The sequence below is a fragment of the Peromyscus eremicus genome, chromosome 8a (assembly GCF_949786415.1).
Source record: "Peromyscus eremicus chromosome 8a, PerEre_H2_v1, whole genome shotgun sequence".
NCBI classification, from domain to species: domain Eukaryota; kingdom Metazoa; phylum Chordata; class Mammalia; order Rodentia; family Cricetidae; genus Peromyscus; species Peromyscus eremicus.
Window position 1 is genome coordinate 3,302,843 of NC_081423.1, and position 24,504 is coordinate 3,327,346.

General features: G+C 46.4%; 1 protein-coding gene across 1 annotated transcript in view; it reads right to left on the reverse strand.

Annotated features, from left to right (window-relative positions):
• Snx29 (sorting nexin 29) overlaps positions 1–24,504 on the reverse strand; it is a 477,564-nt gene that overhangs the window by 142,287 nt on the left and 310,773 nt on the right. The gene's annotated exons all lie outside the window — the stretch shown is intronic.

Here is a 24,504-nt window from a genome sequence, read left to right on the forward strand (position 1 = left end):
GCCTTAATAGTGATCTGTGCACAGTGATTTCAAGTGTAATAGGAAGCTAACCCCTTTTGTGGTAAGGAAGGCAGGTTTTTTCCTGCATGGTAAAAACTAGTATCCCATGACCCAGATGATCATAGTTACCTGGTAGGTTCCATTCTGAGAAATGCAGATTTATGTTCCCTGAAGTCCCAATTAAAAAGGGGGGACCTAGCATGAGCTATACAGTTTACCTGACAAACAGAGGCCTCTAAGACACAGGTGTCAATAACTGTCACTACCCTGTCTGAACTGCTGCCACTAGGCCCCAGTGTTGATCCTCACACTTCATGACGAAGCTATGCTGTGGGGTGACTTTCTGTACACTGTGAATATGTGTTGCTCTCATTGGTTGATAAATAAAGCTGCTTTGGCCTATGATAAGACAGGATGGAGCCAAGTGGGAAATTCAAGCAGAGATAGAGGAAAGAAAAGTGGAATCGAGGGAGACACCAGCAGCTGCCCAAGAAGCAAGATGCTAGAACACCACTGGTAAGCCACAGGCCACGTGGTAATACACAGATTAATAGAAATGGGTTAATTTAAAGGTAAGAGCTAGCTAATAATAAGCCTGAGCCATCGGCCAAACATTTATAATTAATACAAGCCTCTGAGTGATTATGTGGAAATGGCTGCAAGGGGCGAGACAGAGAAAAAATTCTGTTTACACAGCCATCCAGGGAATCCACAAGCCAGCCTCATAAAAAGGTAATAAGCAGCCTCTTGTCAGCCAAGTGGACACCAGTTCCTGTCGATAAGCAAAGTCCAGGGATCCAGAAACAATATTAAAACAGCAGCTAGTGCTGATACTTTCCTCATGGTTTCTGGATAGAAAAGAAGAAGAAAAGAAAAGAAAAAAGGAAAAAAAAAAAGATGAAGAGAAAGACAGCAAAAACAGCCAGGAGCTACAGCCCTGTGCTGAGCTCACGGCCACTGCCTCACGGGAATGCAAGAGGTTCCATGCAGTCGCATGGGTCTGCAGTAGGCACAGGCCCATCCTCCCAGACTGCTGGGACTGCTCACAGTATGGGAGATTCCAATTCCACAGCTCCAACCTCCAGCCACCTGCCCCTCCCTAGCTGTGACTTGGACAGCTCACTTTTGCCTCACTGGTGTTCAGTTTCTCTTCTGTAAAATGGGGGAAATAACAACACAAACTTCAGAAGGCCCGAAAAGTGTTAACCAGTTAATGTTCCAGAAAGCTACAGCTGGGGAGGGGGGGCAGACATCCAGCAGTGTTACCCAGAAGTACCCTGCTTCTGTAGAACCAATGCCCTCAGTCTCTCTCAGATCTATTCATCTCCTCTACCCATTGCCAGACCATATTTCAACCTGGACAAGCACCATAGCACCCTCTGACCCCAAGCCCCTAGATGATGCATGATGCTTAAACAGAGCCTGAAGGATGCTCAATATGTATTTGTGGAGTCTTTAGACTTTAATCTTTAGAACGAGCTAAATGCCATGAATGGGCCTGTCAGCTGCTGAGTGGATGAGCCAGTCAAAGAACAGCATGGTGTTGGACCTGGCTGAGACAGATGTCCCGGGAGCATTTGCAAAATTGATAGCAGCCTTGCCTTCTCCCCCTCCCCTGAGCTCCTTGCTCCTCAGGCTGGAAAAGGCTTTCAGTGCTGGGGAGGGGGTGAGGCCAGCAGAACTGCCAACCATCCCAGGATCCCCAGAAATCAATAGTTGTCCTTTGTGAGCAAGCCTAGGACAGCTGGCAGGGCTTTCAAAAGGAGAGTCCAGACAAGGCTTTTAAAGTAATTTTTGGCCCATTTTCTCAGGACTGGCTAAATACAGTGGGTTTTTGTTTTTGTTTTTGTTTTTTTGCTTGTAATGGGTTCTAATTACTACCACTGTGTGGAGCCAGGTAAACTGTCCTAAATTAACAAAGGGTGCTCCCTTCCCCTCCAATGGCCCTCCCATAACTGTTCCAATGAGAATACACTTTGCAAAGGCTTAGGGTCATTACAAGTAATCACAAGTAAGGCCCGCGTGGCTGGGCGACCTCTGTGCTCTATATCAGGGCTGTGAACAGACAGAAAGGTGCACTGTCTACTGGCATGTGGGATGGCTGGCCACCTGGCTCAGTGTGTGACAAGATCATGGGTCTTGGTGTCCACTATTGCAGCAGTCCCTTTACAGTCAGAGACCTCAGTTCTCTGCCTGTAAAACAGGAGCAGCACTAGCCCCAGTATAATGCCTGAGGCCTTAGAACCCAGGTGCCGGGGACTGCCACCTAAGAATTTCTTATGCACACAATAGCCTCTGTTGAGTCTGCCATGTTCAACATACAGTAAATGCTACAAAATCAGCAGCTGTTATTACTGAGGGGTCACATAGGAGAGGATGGATGGATGGATGGTGGATGGATGATGGATGGAGGATGGATGGATGGATGGATGGATGGATGGATGGATGGATGGATGATGATGGAGAATGGATGGATGGATAGATGGATGGATAGATGGATGATGGATGGTAGATGGATGGATGGATGGATGGTGGATGGAAGATGGATGGATGGATGGTGGATGGATGGATGGTGGATGGATGGTGGATGGAGGATGGGTGGATGAAGGATGGATGGATGGTGGATGGAATGGTAGATGGGTGGGTGGATGGATGGATGATGGATGGATGGATGATGGATGGATGAATGATGAATGATGGATGGATGGATGGATGGTAGATGGATGGTAGATGGATGGTGGATGGATGGATGGATGGATGGATGGATGGATGGATGGGTAGATGGATGGATGGATGGATAGGTAGGTGGGTGGATAAAACTTGGAGAGAAATAAACTGCAATTTGAGTACAGCTTTGCTAAGTGGGGAAGCCTGCAGGGAGATGCACAGATGATAGAGGAGGGATGCAGGCCCCTTCTCATGTGGTTGGCAGCAACCTTCCCCTTAACTGGAATATATCTACCCCTCCTCCCACTCGCCTCCTCACTGCTTCAGTATCAGCCCAAGGGAATGAATGTGAAACTATTGAAGGACTTCTAAACTTTGAATCACGGAGAAGTTTGAATATAGATAGAATAGTATACTATTCTATATGCCCAGTTGTCGGAGCTGCTCAGCTCCAGTCCCCTCCAACCCAAGTCTGAGCCCACTCCAACTATTGTTACTCTGAAGCAAACTGCTGATGCCATTTCATCATATTTGTCAGCCCTATCCAAAGGCTTTTAAGCAGAAGAGGGACTTGAGCATCCAGTGTGGGCTTTAGGAAACATCCATGTTGTTCTCTCTTTGGCATCTACATTCTAGCTTTTAACTCTATCAACAGGTGTGGGAACAAGTTTACAGAGGCAGACCCAGAACCTTCATATCTACCCCCCTTGCAGTGTAATGCCCAAGGCAATATGCTGCTCCATTCTGGGACCATCTCCTCATTCACTTATTCAGTCATGAATTGATGGGTCTTCATTCAACAACCATCTACTAAGCCAATGTATGCTAAGTGTTGTTCCTGGTGTCAGTTGATCAGAACCTGACTTGGAGTGCAGGCATGTAGTGTGGCCAAGGGCACAGCAGAAGCTCTGAGGTCTCTGGAAGCATTGAAGCGAGGTATCCACCTAGTATGGATTCATGAGAAGGGTTCAGGGGAATTGACAATAAACTGAGGCTTGAGAGCAGGACAAGGGCTGCCCTATAGACATAGGTTTAAACCCAGGCCACTCCACAGCATGCCTCCTACTCTCATCCAGTAAGGCATGGGCTCCAGCCTGCTAATCAGGTTTAAAGTTAGGTGAAAGATGACTTCAGAGCAGCTAGACCCAAGGACAGTTGATTATTATTCCAGGGAATGAGTTGCCAGGCCAGCATGTTATGTAAGATGCACATGGAACACTGGCTCCTGGGTTCCAAGGCTTCTCCAGAAAATATTTCACCCTTGAGTGCTGCTTACACATTAATTTTGCAGGATGCTGAAGCTTGAGCTCTTTATAAAAAGAAGCCAGCTTTAAATGATGTGGCCCTTTGTCAGATTCAACCATCTTCCAGAAACTGGGAGAGGCTGCTGTGCATTTTAAATCATCTTTCTTTGGAAGGAATACATAGAGACCTCCTGAATATTTCAACCATGGCTCAATAAATTAGGTCTAAGTTTTAAAGGAGAGACAGTAAATGAAAAACATTAACTTTTATGAACATCAAAACTGCTTTTCTCCCTTGATATTCCCTTCCCCATCCCAAACAGTGCTCTCATAACCCTGAGAAGGGCCCACTAAGGGGAGCAAGGCCTCACCCCTGTGGGGAGGGGGTGGCAGGGTTATTTGTGTAGGTTGAAATTTGTGAACACAAACACCTATACACAAGAGCAGAGGCACACACCACACTCGAGTGTGAGCAGTGGCATGGGACACTGCTTCAGAGGATTATCTGGGAGCTGGATGACTCTATCTGACAGTCACATGCTGTGTGCCCACTGTGTACCTCGGTTTCTACTTCCGTCTAATGGTACCATGTGCAGTTACACGACAGTTCTTATTAGCATTAAGTGAGTCCATAATGAACTAAGGCTCCAGAAACAAGAGTCCAACTCCCCTTTTACAGCTCTAATGCAGGCAACAGGACATTCTCACAGTTCCTCAAGCTCTATGGTCTGCACATTGGAAAGGCAAGATGGGATGGTTTTGCAAAGAGCCAACATGGCTTTAAAGGCAGATGCCTGGGTTTAAATCTGGGACCATGTGCAGACTGTGTCCTGTGCCCAAGAGCAGCTGTTATTTCTATGTGTGGACATTAAGTGTTCAATGGATATGCACAGTGTTAGAACATGGTCCAAGAATGGAGTCATGTGAGCCAAGATTTCCGAGTGCTTGTGAGAACAAGAGTCTTGTGACCTCTATTTCTTCAAAACACAGAACTGTTCTTGGAATGTTTTCATGCTCCTCCCAGATGTAGCAGATAGGAATGAGTTTACTTCAGCTGTTGTTATTTCTATGCCTCTATAGAAATACATATTTTGCCATGTGCAGCTTGTTCTTATGATTGTACACTTACTCCGGTGACTCTTCTTTACCCTCAGAGTATAAATTGTCTGATATAAAGTTGGCTATTGCATGAGACTTTAGTCCACCTCTTTCTAGGCTCCATTCTCTCAGGTCCAACTGCCAATAGAGTGGTAAACAAGCAGTGTCACAAATCGGGGACCTGAAGTCGGCTATGAGACAAGAGACCGGGAACACTCACAGAAGGAGGTGAGTTCGCATAGTGGTCAGAAGCCAGGGAGGCTTTGACTTACATTGAGCTTGTGCAAGATTTTTAAAGAAAGAGCACAAGCATAATCCAGAAGAAAATATAAAAGGCATATAAACAAGGGGAAAAGATCCCCGTCCCATTTTGGGTCACTTGGTCATTAATTTGGACTGTTACTAAAATGCTTAAGAAAGATAAAGTAGAGTATTAATTATGAGAAAGATATGGCTAATTCCTTGCATGAATATAAACTAGATGATCAAACCTTAAAATGGGTAAAAGAGGCAAAAAAAGGGAACACACACACACACACACCGACCGTTCAGGCAAAAATCAATGATGGTTCCCTCAGCTCCCTTACCAGAGACTCCTTTAAATCTATATCCTCCATTGCATGAAAATGATCCTGAAGCATGAGGTGGGGAATTTGATAATCAATCAAATCTTGAATTCTCTCCATTTTTTGATGAGAACTTAGGAGACCTATGAAAAGACTAACTTTACAACCTAGACAAACCAGGGCACGGTAGGGAAATGGAATTCCTTTAGCAATTCCTCCCGGGCCTCATGAGCTGCACTTGATATTTCCAGTGCAATTTCAACAAAATCAAAATGTTTATATGCACTAACCAATCCATTTAAGATTCTAGAAGGAGAAGTAACATTGGACAGCCCTTGCATATTATCTTGAGAGGCAAGAAAAGAACTACAGCTCTTTGAAGCCAGACTAAAAGAAGCATTTGTGTATCACGTGGATCCTTCCCTGCCTTAAAGTTACTTAGTTTCCCTACTAAATTGTCTCCTACAGGTATCACAGCACAAGAGAATTAAATCTTCAAAATGGACCTTTTTACACCATAAGGGCCATAAAATACTGACTGCTTACCTTACTCTTCTTGTTCAATTAGTAAATCAGGGGAGGACCCGATGTCGACAATTATATGGATCTGATCCTTGCTGTATTATATTAATTACCCTTAACTAACAATCAATTTGAAAGTGTTACAGAACTCTATGTACTTTTAAATTTCACTCACAGATTATTATGGGAGGATAGGAAATCATTATCCAGCTGGTAAGCTATGGGAGTTTCTCATACAAACTGAATTTGTGATCACAAAAATTGTCCAACCTTCTCCCATCCCATAGGCAGATACTTACTTTATTGGCAGCTCATCTAATGGCATAGGAGGGATTCATGGTCCAGATATTCATCAATCTATTAATATTCTTTTTCCTCAGCCCCAACAGGTTGAATTGGCTGTTTTGATTCCTCTGTTACAGTTAATTCATAAATCCTTAAATATCATTTCAGATTCTGCTTATGTTGAAGGATTATTTCCAGCAAGAGACTCATATGTGCACAGTCTAACCTCCCTGGTCTTACTGCAGAAGGAAATAAGCAGCTGATGCATTAACCTGCCCTATTTTTACTTCTCCAGAAAAAAGTGGGAAAGGGTATACATCTGTCATTGCACATGGATCCACTGAAACACAGTGTATTCCTTTCTGGCTCCTCCAGCACAGGGCCATAAAGGATAAAGGCGGAGGGTGAGGAGACAGTAGAAGTCACCAGAAAGATAGAAAACCTCCAAATAAAGGGCAAAAGGAGATATGGACCATATCACCAGATTCAAGTCTGCCAGTTTAGGCCCTGTACACCAAAGGAGAAATTATTCTGCTAGTGACTCTGTGTTTATGAATGGACCTTGGGCCCACAAAGACTCATTCATCTATCTGGAGAAGGGACTAATTAATTTTTCCTTGGGATTTAAATCACTTCCTATTTGTATAGGACATTATAACATCTGTATTCCTTTTAAAGCCAAATATGGCCTTATGTTCTATAAGATACCAAAATTAATAATCATATGAGTTTCTTTTCAAGCTATTCTCTAAATTTTTCTAATCAATATAATAATGTAAACAGTAGTACTGGACATAGTTTGGATGCCTGTTCTTGGTGGCAGAATATTACATACAAAGCTTTCTAATATAATTTGCTTGCTTATAGGATACTCATCATTTCATTTGCATCAAATGAAAATTAGATTTATCTACAGCATCTCATATCAAAACCACTCTGGACATCATGCTATTAAAAAATAAAAAGGAGGAGATATTGAGACATGGTCCAAGAATGGAGTCTGTGCGAGATTTGGGTGCCTGTGAGAAAATGCCAAGAAAACAAGAGTCTTGTGCCCCCAGTTTCTTCAGAAGCACAGACTTGTTCTTGGGTTATGCTTTTGTGCCCCTCTCAAGTATAGTAAGTAGGTAAGAGTGAATTTGCTTCAGATTATTCACTGTAACTGGCTATTGTTATTTGTTCATATGCTTCTATGGAAAAACATGGTTTTGCCACGTGCGCTTGTCCTTGTGATTGTACACTTACTCAGGTGACTCTTCTCACTCAGAGTATAAATTGTCTAATGCTCTGAATAAAGTTGACTAATGCATGGGACTTTACTCCACCTCATTTTTAGGCTCCATTCTCCCAGGTTCTATTGCCTTTAGAGTGGTAAATAGAACAGCAAAAACAGATTTGACCTAGAAGCATTTTTAAATGCTAAAAATAGACAATTAACAGAACTCCAGGGCTGCTTCCACAGTAGGTGATGATATACATTCAGCAGATGATCTATACCCAGGGAAAGATCTTCATCCAGTGTATGATCTACAACCAGTGCACAATCCATACCAGTGATGATCTACACCTAGTAATGATCTACACCTAGTGATGATCTACATCCAGTGGTGATCTACACTCAGTGATGATCTACACCCAGGGAATGATCTACACCTAGTGATGATCTACACCTAGTGATGATCTACACCTAGTGATGATCTACACCCAGTGATGATCTACACCTAGTTATGATCTACACCTAGTGATGATCTATACCCAGTGATGATCTACACCCAGGGAATGATCTACACCCAGGGAATGATCTACACTCAGTGATGATCTACACCCAGGGAATGATATACACCCAGGGAATGATCTACACTCAGTGATGATCTATACCCAGGGAATGATCTATACTCAGTGATGATCTACACCCAGGGAATGATCTACACTCAGTGATGATCTATACCCAGGGAATGATCTACACTCAGTGATGATCTACACCCAATAGAAGCACCCTTTTTTCAATCAACAAAAGGAGAAAGATCAGCTGGGCCATGGGCCAGAAAATATATTTCCATAGTCAGCTGGCCAGTTCTGCTGCCCAGACTCCCACTGAGCAATGCCTGATGCTGCCTGACGCCCACCTTCCAGCCATCTGGATCACGAACTCTCTGCTCAGCCTGGCTCAGGCAGCTGCTGGTGGCAAGGCTGAAGGTGTTCTCCTCCCATCTTCCCAGAAAACAGCCCTAGTCATACATCGTTAGCTGTTTCTACAAGTCTGCTTCTCATGAGGCAGGGCCTAGTGCAGGCCAGGGCTGGGATGTGGTCAGCACTGTGTCTGTGGCACACACAAGCAGCACCTGGTACCATCAGTGCTCAGAATTCACTCACTGACAACAGATGGAGAGGCCAGGCACCATGGGCATCATGAAAAGATCAGAACAGAGAAAACTGACTGGGCTACTGCCACTCAGCCCTGTCTGTTTCCAGGATAATCTATCACACAGAACATAAAGCACTGTATACTTTTTCTATTGGCTCACAGCAGCTAGACACCAGAGAGGCATTCTGACCCTAAGGCTTTTTAAAAAGGAAAGAAAAGCAAGTGTGTGGGAAAAGAAGGGACACAAGTGACCCACCTTCCTCACTCCCAACTTCAAGATCCAGGACAGCTGGCTGAATTTCCTGGACCTCAAGTTCCACTTTGCAAATGAAGGTGATGGTGTCCATGCCAGGGAGGGATGGGAGTTATGGAGAAGAGACCGCACAGCTGTGCATGTGAATTTCTAGGGACAGCACCTAGAATGCAGCCTCTAGGGCAGAGGGCGGGTGAGAAGGAATGCAACAGTGGCAGTGAAGGCACAGGGGCGGCGGCGGCGGCGGCGACAGCAGCAGCAGCCATGCTGGCACCTGGGCTGCCTGGGCGTGTGCACACACAGGGTTAGCTCTTGAGCCAATGCTTTCCAGCAGAGGCGACCAGTAGTTTTAAATATGACATCAACTTTTTGAGCTTTCATGAGCTCCCAGCGATGCACCACCAACATTCCAGGGTCTCAGATTAGACCCTGGTGTGCCTGGAGCACTTTCTGCCTCTTTTCTATATAATGCAGACAAGGGGCCTGCTGTCTGTCCTGTCAAGATTTCCTGCTTGACCAGACAGGACCTGTCCCCAGCACTCCACTGAGCACTACCTCTCGCTTTCAAAGCCCTCTCCTCCACAGCTCTCCCCTTCTAGTGGACAAGAGTAGCTTGCCTCCAGCTCCTATGGGCTATGTGTCTGCTGCAGAATGGTTTCTACCACCATCTCGCACTGTCTTCATCTGCTCTTCACCCTGTGTGCTCCCTGAGAAAAAGGATGCCAGCAATTCTTACTTCAGTGTGAACCCCAGGCATCCAGCTCCTCACCATGTCAAGTCCACTTCCATGACTCCCAATGCCCAGGCCAATGCAAGACTAGCTCCAGCTCAACACAAATGCAAAGCTCCGAGCCAGGCATAGTGGCACACACCTGTAATCCCAAAACTCTAGAGGCTAAGGAGGAGGACAAGAAGTTCAAGGCCACCCTCGCTACATGGCAAGACTCTATGTCACAAAAAAACTGAAATGAAGCAAAAGCAAAACTCCAATGGCAGCATACAGTCCTCCACAGGACAAGCCTCACAAGGCGGTGAACCTCATCATCACAGGCTCTTACTGCAGGCTGAGCCCTGCCAACCTTCCTGACCGAAAATAACACTCTTCTCCCATCCTTTCTCTGCCTCTGCACCTTCATGTTCTATTCCATCTGTCCAAATGTTTTTGCTTTCTTCTCCATGCACAGGCCTTAGCCTGAGTGTCCCCTTCAGAGGACCTCCCTGAAAACCCTCACTGAGGGAGATTTTCCCAGCACTAGGCTGTGTTAACCTAGAGCATCTTCTCCCTGCCTGTGGGGGAAGCCCCTACCTCCTTATGTGCATGTCCCGCCCTCCTGAATGTGGGCTGGACCTTTTCCCATTGCTTCTAGCCCAGCAAGAAACAGCAAAGGCACCAGAATGCCTCTGCTTAGACTGGACTGTAAGGTGGATTTCCTTCTTTTCTTCCTCTCATGAGCTCTTCTTACTTGTTCCCTGTGTTGGAGCCAACAACAGAGCCAGCTATGTTGTGAGCTATCCTGTGCCAATGAACTGAGGCCCAGAGAAGGTTGACATTAGATTCTCACGGTGAGAGCAATCCACACATATGCTGGTTTGACAATTCTGCCACAAGTCAACAATATGGCAACACTGTCTGAAAACACTATTGTTTTAGATAGATGTCTTAAACAGAAATATATAACCAATTCACGTTGACTAACTTATTTGTTTCTACAAAGTCAGGGCCAGGTCTGGTACACACACACACACACACACACACACACACGCACGCACGCACGCACGCACGCACGCACGCACGCACGCACGCACCCCTGTGCTTGGCAGAGGCACTAAGTATTTAACTTGTGAAATGAAAAAAAAAAAGCACTGGCAGAGCCAGTAGTCAGTAGTCTTTCCCTCCCACCTCCCTTTTGCAAGTTTTTTTTGGGGGTGGGGGGGTTCCGAGACAGGGTTTCTCTGTGTAGCTTTGCGCCTTTCCTGGATCTCGCTCTGTAGACCAGGCTGGCCTCGAACTCACAGAGATCCACCTGCCTCTGCCTCCCGAGTGCTGGGATTAAAGGCGTGCGCCGCCGCCGCCGCCGCCGCCGCCGCCGCCGCCGCCGCCGCCACCACCACCCAGCTCACCTCCCTTTAATATTATAACCACGAAGTCAGCCATGGCCAGAAAACATTTATGAAACAATCTTCCCAGGAGGCTGTTCACTGGAATGTCACATACCAATGAGATGATGTCCTAAGCCAGCCAGTAAGAAGAGCTGACTGTTGATAGGCACAGAACTCTAGTTTTTGTCTTGTTTTTAGTACTGAGAACAGAACCCAGGGTTTCACACAAGCTAGGCAAGCACTCTGCCACTGAGCCATACCCTAGTCCATGCCCACCACACTCTGGACACACCCAGTCATATCTGACTTCAGAAGCTAAGCAGAGTTGGATATGGTTAGTACCTGAAGGACAGAACAGCTGACCCACACTAGCTGTACCAAGGACTCTCACCTAATCCTCTCATGGTTAAGCAGGAAGGTCTAGCTCTTCCTCATTTCTTAGGCAAGAAAACTGAGGCCTACAGAATTGATGTGACAGGGCAGAACCACACAGCCAGTCAGATTGATAACCAGATCTACCTGCTTCCAAAACCAGGAGCTTCCCCACCCAATCCAGGCCAGAGATAACTGTCTGGGTACACACGTCAGCAGTGGCTGTGCAGATGTCCCTTTCCTGAGGCATCTCTTCTGGGGACAGAACTGGCACATGGCTCAGTACTGACAGAGGAATACATACATATGCTGCTTTGCAAATTTAGCCACAGAGCCACAACAAAACATGTCTTTAAAGCAACTTATGGAAATGGAATGCTTAACATTCTGGTTTCAGGTGTCAAAAAAGAAATGGAGATCCAGGTAGGGATTGGTAGAGATGGAGTGTGGCTGGAGAAGTTCTCACCCCACTCTATGCCTTGGTGCTGAGCTCAGGATGAGTAGGGAGTGAGAAGGACATGCAACTCACTTTCAACCAAGGTTCTTGCTGGAAGGGCAGGTATTGTCACTTTGGGGAGTGTACTGAACCAGATGAGCTGTCCATCTTCTTAACTACAAAGGGAGGGAAGACATCTCAAAGTGGTAGGTGAGGACCTAGGAGGAATAGCTGCAGGCAAAGAAATCTTCATGGGCCAAACACAGGTCTAAAGCAGACACGGACACTAGTCAATGAGTTGATATGGAAGACATGGGTTTATAATGGAGAAATTACTGGAAGGTCTGTCATATGTCTACCTCTCATCTTCTCCTTACCAACACACACACACACCACATTACACACTACATATACCATACACACATATACACTGCACATACACACCACACACATCACACATATACACACACATACCACACATACACACCACACACACCATACATACACCATGAACATCACACACACACATACACCATACACACATATACACACACATCACACATACACACACACACCCTCTAACTTTCCCACAAACCTCCCTGCAGTAGCCCCCACAGCACTTACTCTTTCCCCTTACAACAAAATCCACTCTTACCTTTAAAAGGTCTGGGAACTCAAACACTGGAAGATAGATTTAACTATATAAAAATGTTAGTATGGAAAGCAACCATGGACAGATTTACTCATCCAGTGATGACGACATGAGCACATGGTCAGTCCAGTCACACAGGTCCCACCCACACCAGAACAACAGGCCTTATACTCAAGTTCAGTGCTCTGTGCCCATGTATGATGGGACGGAAGAGACAGGTGTGATCAGAGGTGACAACATTATTTCCTCTGCCTCCCCAGTCATTCCATAGACCAGGTCCTCAGAGGGAGCCACACTTACCAGTGCCCTTGTGCTGACAGGGATAAAACATGGAAAATGGAAACAAATTTAAAGAGAAAGTTTTTTTGTGAGATAGGGTCTCCTGTTCCCAAGACTAGCCTCAAACTCACTATGTAACCAAGGGTGGCCTTGAACTTCTGCTGCCTCCACCTTCTGCGTGCTGGGATCACAGGCACACATCACCCACCATACCTGTTTGTGGTGCTGAGGATAACCCAGGGCTTTGAGCATGCTACGCAAGCACTCCTTCCACCAAGCCACATCCCCACCCCAGAATTCTAAATGCACCTTCAACTTGCCCTGGATCCTGCAACAGGTAGACCTGCCTAACACCAACGACAGCAAGTTCCCACATGCTGTCCCAAGAAAAGAACTCTCCTGTCAGCAGCCAGAAGGCATTGTGGGATTCCATGTCCAGATCCTAGTCTACATCTACCATCCAAGGCCACAGCATCCTTCCAGGATGAACATGTCAGATTCCATGAAAGTAGGTCACTGGCTGGATTCCAGACGGAAGAACTGGCTCTCTTCCCTCAGGGTAGCACTGCAGGGGCTGTGAGCTTTACAGTTGCTAAACTTCATGAAAGAGGAAGGACATACTCAAGCATAACAGAGGAGGGAAGAGCCTGGACCTCCAGGACCATTTCTGAGTTTCTAGATCAAGGCTTACCTTGCTGCATCTTTAGAACATTCTAGAAAGGCCCTTCTGGGTTGAAGGCTGGGGATCAAATTAGTCCCTTTGTTTGCTTCAGACATGTTTTGTCCCCAATGATCCATGTTGAGAAATGTATCCCTTTAAAAGGTGGGACCTAGTTGGGTCTCAGGTCAATTGGAAGCATGCCTTTGATATTTCTCATAAGACCCTGGTTCTCAAGAGGACTGCTAAGTCAGGGCAGGAGGATTATAAAGTTCAAAGCCAGGCTGGGTTACATGAGACCACATCTCCAAAATAAATATGGAGGAAGACTGCTACACAAGCCTGAGAGTGCCTGACCCAAATTACCAATTTATAGTGCAATTTACATCAAATGTAGCTGATGGTTAAAAACTGTTTTCAAAGAACCCCATGCAGGCCAGGCTATGATGACACACACCTTTAATTCCAGCACTCAGGAGGCAGAGACAGGCTGATCTTCAAGTTCAAGGCCAGCCTGGTCTACAGAGTGAGTTCCAGGATAGTTAGGGCTACATAGAGAAACCCTGACTTGAATGAATGAATGAATGAATGAATGAACAGACGAATGAATAAATAAGAACTCCATGCAACAACTTTGCGGTCAGTGTGAGTGTGACATGAATGGTCTTCTCAGGAAAGACAAACCTCACTTTGCATCTCAGCTCCACCACCTACTAGGTGGATGGCCCTGAACAGGTGACACAGTTGGTATGTTCTCTGTCACTCGCAAGTTCAAGGGTCTAACACCACCTGAGCCCAAGACGGTCACAAATGTCAAGCTGAATCTGGCTACTGCCAGTCCTCAAGCAACCCACAGCCCCTGCCATCAGAGCCTGGCATGAAAGTGCCCCTGGCTCTCCTCTCTAAGATGGGAGAACAAACCATACTTGCCATCTCTGGAGAACATGCCAAGAGGCGCAAATGGACAAAGACAACATTCCAATGGCTGCTCTCTGAGGGAACAGGATTTTCAGGAACCGGAGTTAGGACAACACAAAGCCCCGGTGAAAGCCAGCAGGCCCAACCAGCCAGAACAACCTCACGAATGTGGGGCACTTGGTAGTTTTGGTGTCACCAGCTACAAGAGCTTTTTCTTTTCTTTTTCAATTCCTGCCAGAAGTGCTCTGCACTCAGCTCTATCTTGGGCCTGGTGCTGCCGTGGGAGGCCGGGTAGAGGTTCTGGTTTCAGTACCTTGGCTTTGCTGGTGTCACATTAAGTTCCACACCAAAACTTTCTTCGATTCCTGCTAGCTACTCTGAGAGCAAGCACTGCCTCTGGGTCTGTGGAGATGGCCTGAATCGATTTTATTCAGAATGGAAATATTATGGTTTTCTCCTGCTCTAAATGGCTCTCACACATTTCAGTTAGATAATGGTTTCTTGAAGATACCCAATGTTAGCCGACTGTTGCACACACAGATCCTACAAACTGTCCTTATGAGTGTCTGTCACAGGTAACGGTGAGGACAGAGGCAGGCAGACAAGTGCCTGGGTTCTAGCCTTGACCCTGTCAGTAGCGAGCAGGATAGGCTTGAACAGGCTGTGATCCTGTGGGGCTTTCCCTTCACCAGTGAGCCAGGCGTGTTTGGACTATTGTAGAACCCAGAACCACCCCCTTTGCAGGTTCAAAGCCTTAAAAGATCTGTTACCCAGTCACATAAGATGACAGCAAAATGGTGGCCAGCCTCTTCTCTAGAGACGGGGTTTCCCACCCATATTTCAGAGAGCAGTGCTGAGTGTCTGCCTGTCTGCTGCTGTGTCTGTCCTTTCCTACAGGAACAGCAGTGAGTCAACAGCCACTGTGCCCCTCTTAAGCACCACCTGTGGAGCTGTCTTGGTTTTGTTCCCTACTGCTGTGACTAAAGGGAATCAACAGAGAATGTTTGGCTCACAGTTCCAGGTAACAGTCCCTCAATATGTTGAAGTCAAGCTATCAGGAACTTGAAGCAGCTAGTCATATTCGCCACAGTCAAGAGCAGAGAACAACAAATTAATGTATACATGCTAGGGCTCAGCACTACCCACCCACGCCCAGCCCTGCTTACTCAGCCAGGTCGGACCCACAGTGAAGACAAGTCTCCCCACATCAATTAATGTCAAGACAGAGGTCCTCCCCTGGGGGACTCTAGACTAGGGCAAGTTGACAGTTAAAAACTGCCCATCACAGCAGGCTTCCTTCTGAGTGGATGGCGTGTCCAAGCACTTCTCTAGGAAATCAAATCTGAGACCTCCTGGTTGTAAAACAACTGAAGAGTGGGAACGTGAAGTGAGGGGGCAGTGTGTCCTCAGGACGCTTGCAGGAAAAGGAAGCAGGCCAGGTGGGAGTCAGGGGCTCAAGGAAATGGAGCTGCCAGTATTCAGTCTCAGGTAAACATGGACCCACTGCTACAAGGGTGGAGCCACCATCCACGTTTTCAAGAGAATCTATCAACCATGAACTTAGTAGGAAATACACTGATTGTCTGACACTGGTAATAAATTCAATACTAAAAACTGCACGAGCCAAACAGAGCAGATCCCCGGGCTATCTGGGACTCAGTTTACCCATCCTAAGTGCTAACAAAGAGAAGAAGAAAGTCAGGATCACCCTGTCGTCTACTTTGTGAACTGGGACTGAGATGATCCTTCCTTGTGAGGTAGGCAGTTCTATGCCTGTCACAGGAACTGAAGTGGCCCCACGTGTACAGGCCGAGCTCGCCAAAGCCATCCCAGGCTTGCTGTCTCAACATTTCTCCATCAGCAAACAACAGCTGCCATTGCCCTGGCTGTGACCATTCATCTGTGTGTCTGCTCTAAGACATCCCATCTAACACATCTCCAGATGGCTGAGCCTTCTAAACAGCACTTAGCATAGTACTTGTCTTAAAAACCCAGACCCCTAGAGTGCATGGCTTCAGAGGGGCAGCTTTTGAAGTATGTGATCCTCCAGTCTCCTCAGAGCTAAGAGATGAACCATCATTTTTCATGCCTATGAGGCTATCCAAAAATTAAACCACCCAGTGTTTTGTAAATAAACCCACTAGCGACAAAGGGGAGCAGCACACCACATGAAGGGCATTTATGAAACGACAAAGAAAATACACAAAAGCTGTATGTGTCTGGTTGGCAGCTGTGCTTATCACTGCCAACTGCATTCCTAAAAACCAAGAGAAAGGACTGGGCGAGATGCATTCTTTCCTAAACCACCTCAATCAGCCAGTCTGCACTGCAGAAACTCAGCCAGTGAGTAGCTCCCCACCCCAGGATGCAGGCTTGGAAAGGGATGTAGGCAGGAGTCCCAGAGCAACCTTAACTCCTGCATGGGAAGAAAGCTTTACCGAGCAACGTGTTCCAAGACAGGATGATGGAAGGCAAGAGGGAAGCCTACGAGGGAAGAAGGAAGTGACATGACAGCCCTCTCTTTATGGCCACCAGCCCACTAGCACAGGACCCATCAAAACACTGTGACAGATGAGCTAGTGACAGTGAATGCAGAATTTCCATGTTGACCTCTGGCCAGATGTTCTGGATCAAGTGAGCTGATCTCTCCAAACCTTGGGTTTCTCTTCTCTCAAACGGGGACAACTCTGTCACCATGCTCACAGTTGTGAAAGATGACCCCATTTGGCAAAGCCTGGTCCCAGAGTCTACAGGTGCAGAAGAGGCATCTCCCTTTTCTTTCCTTCTGCAGAAGTCTGGCCAGCAAGAAAGACCATTATAAACACATACTTAGGCACAGGAGCAGAAGCTGACCACGGTGAGGCTTGAAGAGCTGGGGTGATAGGACAAGAGGAAGGAAGAGCAGAAGAAACCAAGGACGGAGTGACAGAACAGGCAGGGTCATGAGAATGAACTAGGACACCAGAGACTCCAGAAAAATAACAAGTGGGAACACGGACAGTAGAGAACAGGCTGGGAAAATGATAGAGTGTCCATCCTGAGAAAGGCTGGGAACTGGAATGCAGGTGAACCTAGCAAGAGGGGTCGGGGTACCTGCCAAAGGACCTTAGATGCCCCCAAAACTCCCCCACCATGTTCCAGGTCTTCAGCAAGCTTCCTGATCATGGCCTCAAACACCATCAGGACAGAGATCATAGACACACAGACACACAGACACACACACACACACACACACACACACACACACACACAAACAGACGTAAAAGAGAAAATTTTTAAGAAATAAAGAAAAATTAAAGGCATTAAGTCATAAGATACTGCAGAGGGCTGAGCAGGTCCTGGGCCAGATCTAGTCCTGATGACTTATTTGGTAAAGGAAAGGGCTTTGGAGGTACAGACACTCAGTCACTACATCCCTAGTACTCACAATACTAATAACACAAAAAAGGTCTGGTAACAGGCTTGTAAACCCGCAGCTGTGAGGCAGGGAGATAAGGACCCATGGGACTTGTGGCCCAGCTAACCCAGCCAAATCAGTAAGAGACTGTGTATCAAAAAGTAAAATACAGAGTGATTAAGCAAGACGTTCAACATTGACCTCTGGCCTGCTCATGCTCCAAGATACACATTCATACCCATACACACGGAAGGAAGGGGCAGAGAGAGGGATGGAGGGAGGGAGGGAGAGATAGAGGGATAGAGTTGACTTGGGGTAGTTTTGGTTTTGCTGAAAAAGGATCTCATTATATCACCTACTGACCTTGGAATATAGATCCTCCTACCTCAGCCTCCTGAATACTGAAGTTACAGGTAAACATACCACACCTGGATATGGAGCACACACTCCAACATTCACATAGGAATCCTTAGGGATTGAGAACAGATGCCTCACAAGGCAGAATACATGGCCCTTGACAAGAAAGCTCCCAGTCTCATTCTACATTCCTGCCCAACTCGTCCCAGCAAGTTACAAAAATTAAATCTGAATACAATCCCACTGATAAACACACACACACACACACACACACACACACACACACACACACACACACATTTTAAAGCAAATCTAATTCTTTTGTCTCAGAAACTGCCAGGATGTCAACCTCATATAAGATAATGAATAAGAAGAACCATTTGGTTCTTTCCAAATATTTAATTAATACATTTTATCTGCTTCAGCACCTGGGAACAATGGGCCACAGGTTGGAAGATCAAGTCTAAACCTTCACACTGAATTCTTGGTGTTATATGACCTTGTCACAACCTTGGTGTTACTTAAATGCAGTTTTTTCCTGTTATTTTTTCTTAACAGTCAGTATCAGAACTAACATTTAAAGAACTGCCAGAATGTATTTAACTGATTTCTGTGAAGTGACCCTTTCTAGATTACCTTATATCAGCTTTCCAATCATTCCTCTTCAGCAGAGTTTCTCTGTCAAATTAAAACAGTTGGTAACATGCAAATGGATGCTTTCTGACATCTTAGCACATTGCTTGCTCTTGAGAGTCCCTAATTAGTGCAAGAACATAAGCTGGAATGACTAACATCAAAATGGAGACTGCAGGTTCTCAGTCTCTCTTCTGGACCTCCAGAATTGGGATAAACTTCCAGCCAGTGGCCATATTTCACACAGAAGAATCACTAAAGCTCAGGAAGGTCCATATTTCTCTGCATCTGTCACAGGTCAACTGTTTTGGTATTCTGTTGTATTATACTTACTGCTAAGGGCCTGAGGCAGGAGAGCAGTCTGTGTCCTAGTTGAAACTTTATGGCATTTGTTACTAATGTTCTAATTTCACTAGATGTTGTTCATACTCTGATGGTGGATTGGCACTGTAGAAGCGGATATCTAGGTAACTTGAGAAGTCTCAGTAATTTCCAAGCTAAATGGGTTGCTTGGTCAGGAAGATGGGCTGCCAGCTCTGGGCTGCACTCACAACACTATTTATCACCTAAGAGATTATGAGATGGGAAAGAGCTCAGACTGAAGCATGGAGATCAACAAATTGGGGTGGGTGGGAGAGACTCAACTAACGAACAGACTGACATCAGAGGCTACAAATAGGTCTTGCTCACCAGTATGACTTAAAGAAAGAAGACAGATGCAAATACCCAAATCCCAAGACTGTTTTATGGTGAATCAGCCAGGCCAAGCCAGGACCATCCTCTGTGGATGCTCCTGTCTCACTCTCCATCCTCCTGTGGCCTCTGTTCCTCACCCATAGCTCATGCCACTATGCTGTACCCTAGTGCCTTACCTTGGTACCCCTGCCTTACAACATCCAAGGGACTGTGGTGACAGGCTACTTGACTTTTCAAGATTCAAAGAATGTTGCTCTCGGTGTAAATGAATGAAATCCCAAAGCCCATGTTATAGCCCTCAAGAAAGTGAAGAATAGGGATAATGTCATATGAAGTTTATATTCACATGGAAAAACAGCACAAACACTATGATGGTCTACTTTGCAGACCAGTCTTTTCTTGGGAGCCACTGAAAAACAGGGGGAGTTTCCTAGATTGTTTAGTTTGCTCAACAAACAATCAGTACACTTTTTAGCTAAAAATACATATAGGTAAGTTTGAGGAACCCCAAATCAAGAATAATGGAGCATTTATCAATTGTGTGTGACACATAAAATAGTATTCCTCGCTGTCAATAAGCCCAGGAGTGAATGCATTTCACACACGGAGACTACAGCTCATAAAGACCACACTCAAAACCAAGTCCTTCTGGCTTCAGCACCTAAGCTGTTAGTCACTGCTCTAGCATTTCTCCAACACACAACTCAGAACCCAGACTCATTTTCTGTGGTCCTTGGACACCACAGTGATGAAAGCCAAGTCCCAGAGAGAGAGTCCTGTCCTTCCTAGGCATTCTTGCTGTTTCTGGAGATTAAAGAAGACATGTTGGTCTGATGTGCACCTGCCCTTGCCCTCCAGCCTTAGAGCCTTTATCAGCCTCCCCTTTCTTCTCCTTCCAACAAGTTCTGGCTAGAAAGGTACAACTGATCAGCATCTGTTATACTTGGCAGTTACTTTTTAAAAACAGCAAAGGACATTGGCTTTCTTTGTAAATAAATGTATTTTAGGTAAAGAATTAAAGAATTTAAATAAAATTTAAAATCAGTATTAGTGGGAATATATAACCCATATCATGACCATAGGTCCAAAATGAGTCAACCTACGGCAGAAGCACTGAAAGGGTGACTTACAATGGCCTCCAGAGCAGCATGTAGGACACTCACGGACATGCAAGACTCTGCAGAGGGATTCTCATTCAGTCTCTAAGCTTCTGGTTTTGTTTTGCACTTTATAAAGACTCTCACTACACACACACACACACACACACACACACACACACACACACACACACACAAGCATTTGTTTTTGAGTGGCTCACAGCTGTTCTTACTGCCAGGACAGGCGACCTGTGTTGGTTATCTCTCTTGTCACTGTGACAAAATGACCTCAACAGTAGCCAGCTTGAGTAAGGATGTCTTTTGTCCTGAAAGGCTACAATCCATCATGCATGGCAGGAGGGAAGCCCAGAGCTCATGGGGCTGCACACATCTTGGTGGATCAGGAAGCAGAGAGGGGACCAGAAGCAGTGTGGTAAGGGAGACCAGCTCCCACTTTTTCCCCCAGGGTTCTCTTGAGGAGGGAGAAGTGAGAAATATTTAGATAGAAATATAGAAGAGAGCAAGACAGAAACACAAGATGGCCTCGGGAGGGCCTGGGTCAAAATCCACCAGCCCCTTCTGTCTCTTCTAAAGAGCTCTTAAAGGAATGCCAGGGGGTGGAGCAAAAGACCTCCCCCCAAGCACAGCCAAGTGCAGACCATCCCAAACACCTAGTAATCATGCACGTGGTCAAGCCATCCCCCTAATGCAGCCCTGCTGTGTAAAGCAAGCTCAGATCTCACTAGGAAAACTTTGTGGGTTCCCACAGTGTGGGCCTATAAACCCCAAGCCACCCACCCAAACAACACACTTTCTTCAGCAGGTCCTCACTTCCCAAAGCTTTCACAATACCAAAAACAGCATCATCAGTTGGTAATCTAGTACTCAAACATATGAGCCTGCTAGGGACATTTCTCACCCCATATATGACAAAATCCAAGAAGCCTGCCAACTTCACAGCTGGACTCCCTGCACTATGCTATAGGGTAGTCACAAAAGGTCTGCAGTGAGCACTGCCTTCTCAGTGGCCCCTCCAGGTACCCTGTCTCCCTTGTGATGACCCTTGATATTTATGGACCTGACACAGGGGACTTCCTGCCCAGTTCCAGTACAGAACATAGGTCTTGGCCAGGCTGGTAGGGAAAGTTTCCCTGCCAATAGCCTTATATAGGCTCCTTCCAGGGTCCTCTACTGAGACCAGGACCAACACTTACCCACCCTCTGGATAAGAAAAAGACTTGCTGGAGCTGTTTTTGGCTTGATAAAGGCCTCAAGCTGGGAACAAAGACCACAGAAAGAAAAGTTAAGCTGGAAGACACACAGAAACATCTCAGGGCCCTGGCACACTCTCAAGTCTCCTCAGAAACCCCTGGACTGCCACGTTTCTAGAAGCCACAATAGTTGTTTTATGGCACATGTTGCAAGGACACTAATCTGAACCATCATGGCTGTGACGTCCCTGGCTCCATCTCCTTCTACCCCACCAACCACAGTAAATCATGCCTAGGTTCCTGGGAGTTGGTTGCAGTGGATGTCTGTCTCCTAACAGCTCTATGGCTTGGCGTTAATGGCTTGAGTTCAAGTGTTTCTGCTCCCTGGGACCCATTTAATCACTGCTCCCACCTGCTTTCTGGAGCTCTCCTGCTCATCTCTCAGAAGGAACTCACCACTGCCCCCAGCTTTCTTAAAAGCTCAACAATGATCCACAAAAGAACATGCACATTCTGGCAGAAGCCATGTGTGCTTCATAGACATGCCTATCCAGCCAGGTCTGTTCTAGGCATGGCATGATCCCAAGAGGTAGCAGGTGCCAACTCCCAACAACCTGTGTGACTTCCTGGCTTGATCCTCTCCAGCCTGCTCAGCCTAGGTTTAGGAGCTTCCTCCTTCACCGCACAGAGGAAAAACCAGTGGTGTGACCCTCATACTGAGACAGGTGCCAGGGATGCTGAGGAAGAGAGGATGGCTGTTATCTTCAACCACAGGGCTGGTAAGCATGGTGATATCTTAAACCCAGGCTGTGACGTGGTGGCTGACAAAGTGAGTCATCTTGAAGTCACTATGAGGCTGAGCCTAGCAGATGAAGTATGGGTGATCTCACATTGCTGCAAACTATTTGGGCCTCCTGAGGGAGGTCAGATGAGGAGGCTGAGAATTCTGAACTCGGTGCTGCTCCTGTCCTGACCCTTGCTTCTGGCATGGTAGCGGCACAGACGCAGAAGGAAGCGTGCACCTGCACTGCTTTCCTGTTCTCCCTTGTGAACGCTGAAGAGCTAGCTCCCACCGGCCTCTGTGTGCACCCACTGCAGCTAATGTGTCCAGGTTTGCCAAAAGTTCCAACTGCCTTTTTATTTAAAGAACTAGGACATAACCCGGGTTAGATCAAGAATCTGAGTGTTTGGAAAGAATCATCCTTGTATGGTGTAGTCATCAGTCTAGTTTTCTAGGTGGATCCTTGAAAAGGGACCTTAAGAAGGAGTAAGTGCCTGGCGTACAGTAGTTGCTACAGCACATTTAGAAGGGAAGAGTGAGGAATAACCATTCGCACATTCAGATAACCCCTGACTTGCAGGAGGGTATTATTCCACAAACCCATCCGATGTTGAAAATACTGAAGTTGAAAGTGTTAGTGGATCACCACCTCCGAGGACAGTGCCTCCTACAGGAGCAACCCCACAGTGTTGTCTCAGATCACCTAGCTCCTGATGAAGTTAGCCTTGCTGTCCACACAGCTAAGCATTGGCTAACTTCCCATTTCCCACCAGCATATAACTTCCTTAGGAGCAGGGCCCAGTAATTCACCCTCTTCTCTCCAATACCTGGCCCAGAACAACTGCCAGAGATTCTACTGTCAGGTATAGTGGCACACACCTACAACCCCAGCACTCAGAAGGCTGGGGCAGGAGGATCGTGAGTTCAAGGCCAGCCTGGGCTACATATTGAGACCCTGCCACAAACAAAACAAACAAAAATACTTGTTGATTGATATTCTTCAATGTTGACAGTTTTCTGCAGCAAGGTTCTAAAAACTACAAGCTATTGACCAAACCTACCTACTATCTTCTTTCAAAACCCACTACTGGATCTGAAACAGTCTGCCTGGGCTACCATAACAAAACTGCAGAAGTACAGATCTCAGCTCTCAAGGCCAGGTGCCCAAGGTGCAGACAGATGGACTCCCTGGGCCCTCTCCAGAGACTGCAGAGGGCTACCCTCTTGGATTTGCCTTCACACAGCCTTTTCTCTGTATCCCTTGGCTTCTCCCTCTTAGGAGACCACCAGTCATGGTGAATTAAAGATCCACCCTGATGACAGATTAAGCTTAATCATCTCCTTAAAACCCTACCTCCAAACACAGTCACACTGAGATCAGGACTTCAGCGCATGATTACTGGAGGGATATAAATCAATCTCTCATAAGACATGGCCTCACTCACTGCTCCAGTCTAGGGTAACACAACTGAGTGCTTGCGACAGACAGCATGTGGTCCTGAGAGCCTTAAGAGTGGCCTCTCCATTTTGCACCTCATTCAGCCCGGTCTAGAGCTAGACGACTCCTGTGCTCACGAAGTCTCCCTTTCCCTGCGTCCCTCCACCAGAAGGCTTCAGGAACCTGTGTGACACTGTGTACACTTTAAATTCTCTGCACAGTCATTGGTGGCTTTATCAGCCAGCCCAGCTTCCCAAGAGCAGAAAAGCAGAGATTAACAGGTACAGGCCCACACACTGGTGACTAAGACGTGCAGGAAATGAGGAGCAGATGCCTGTGAGACACCAGTCCAAGCGGTCTAGGAGGACGAGTGACTTGCTCACGCCACATCATGCATAACTAACTCAGAAGCCACCCGGGGTGATTCAGGTCTGGATTTGGTGTCACAGGGCTCCTGGTATAATGCAGACTGGCATCCT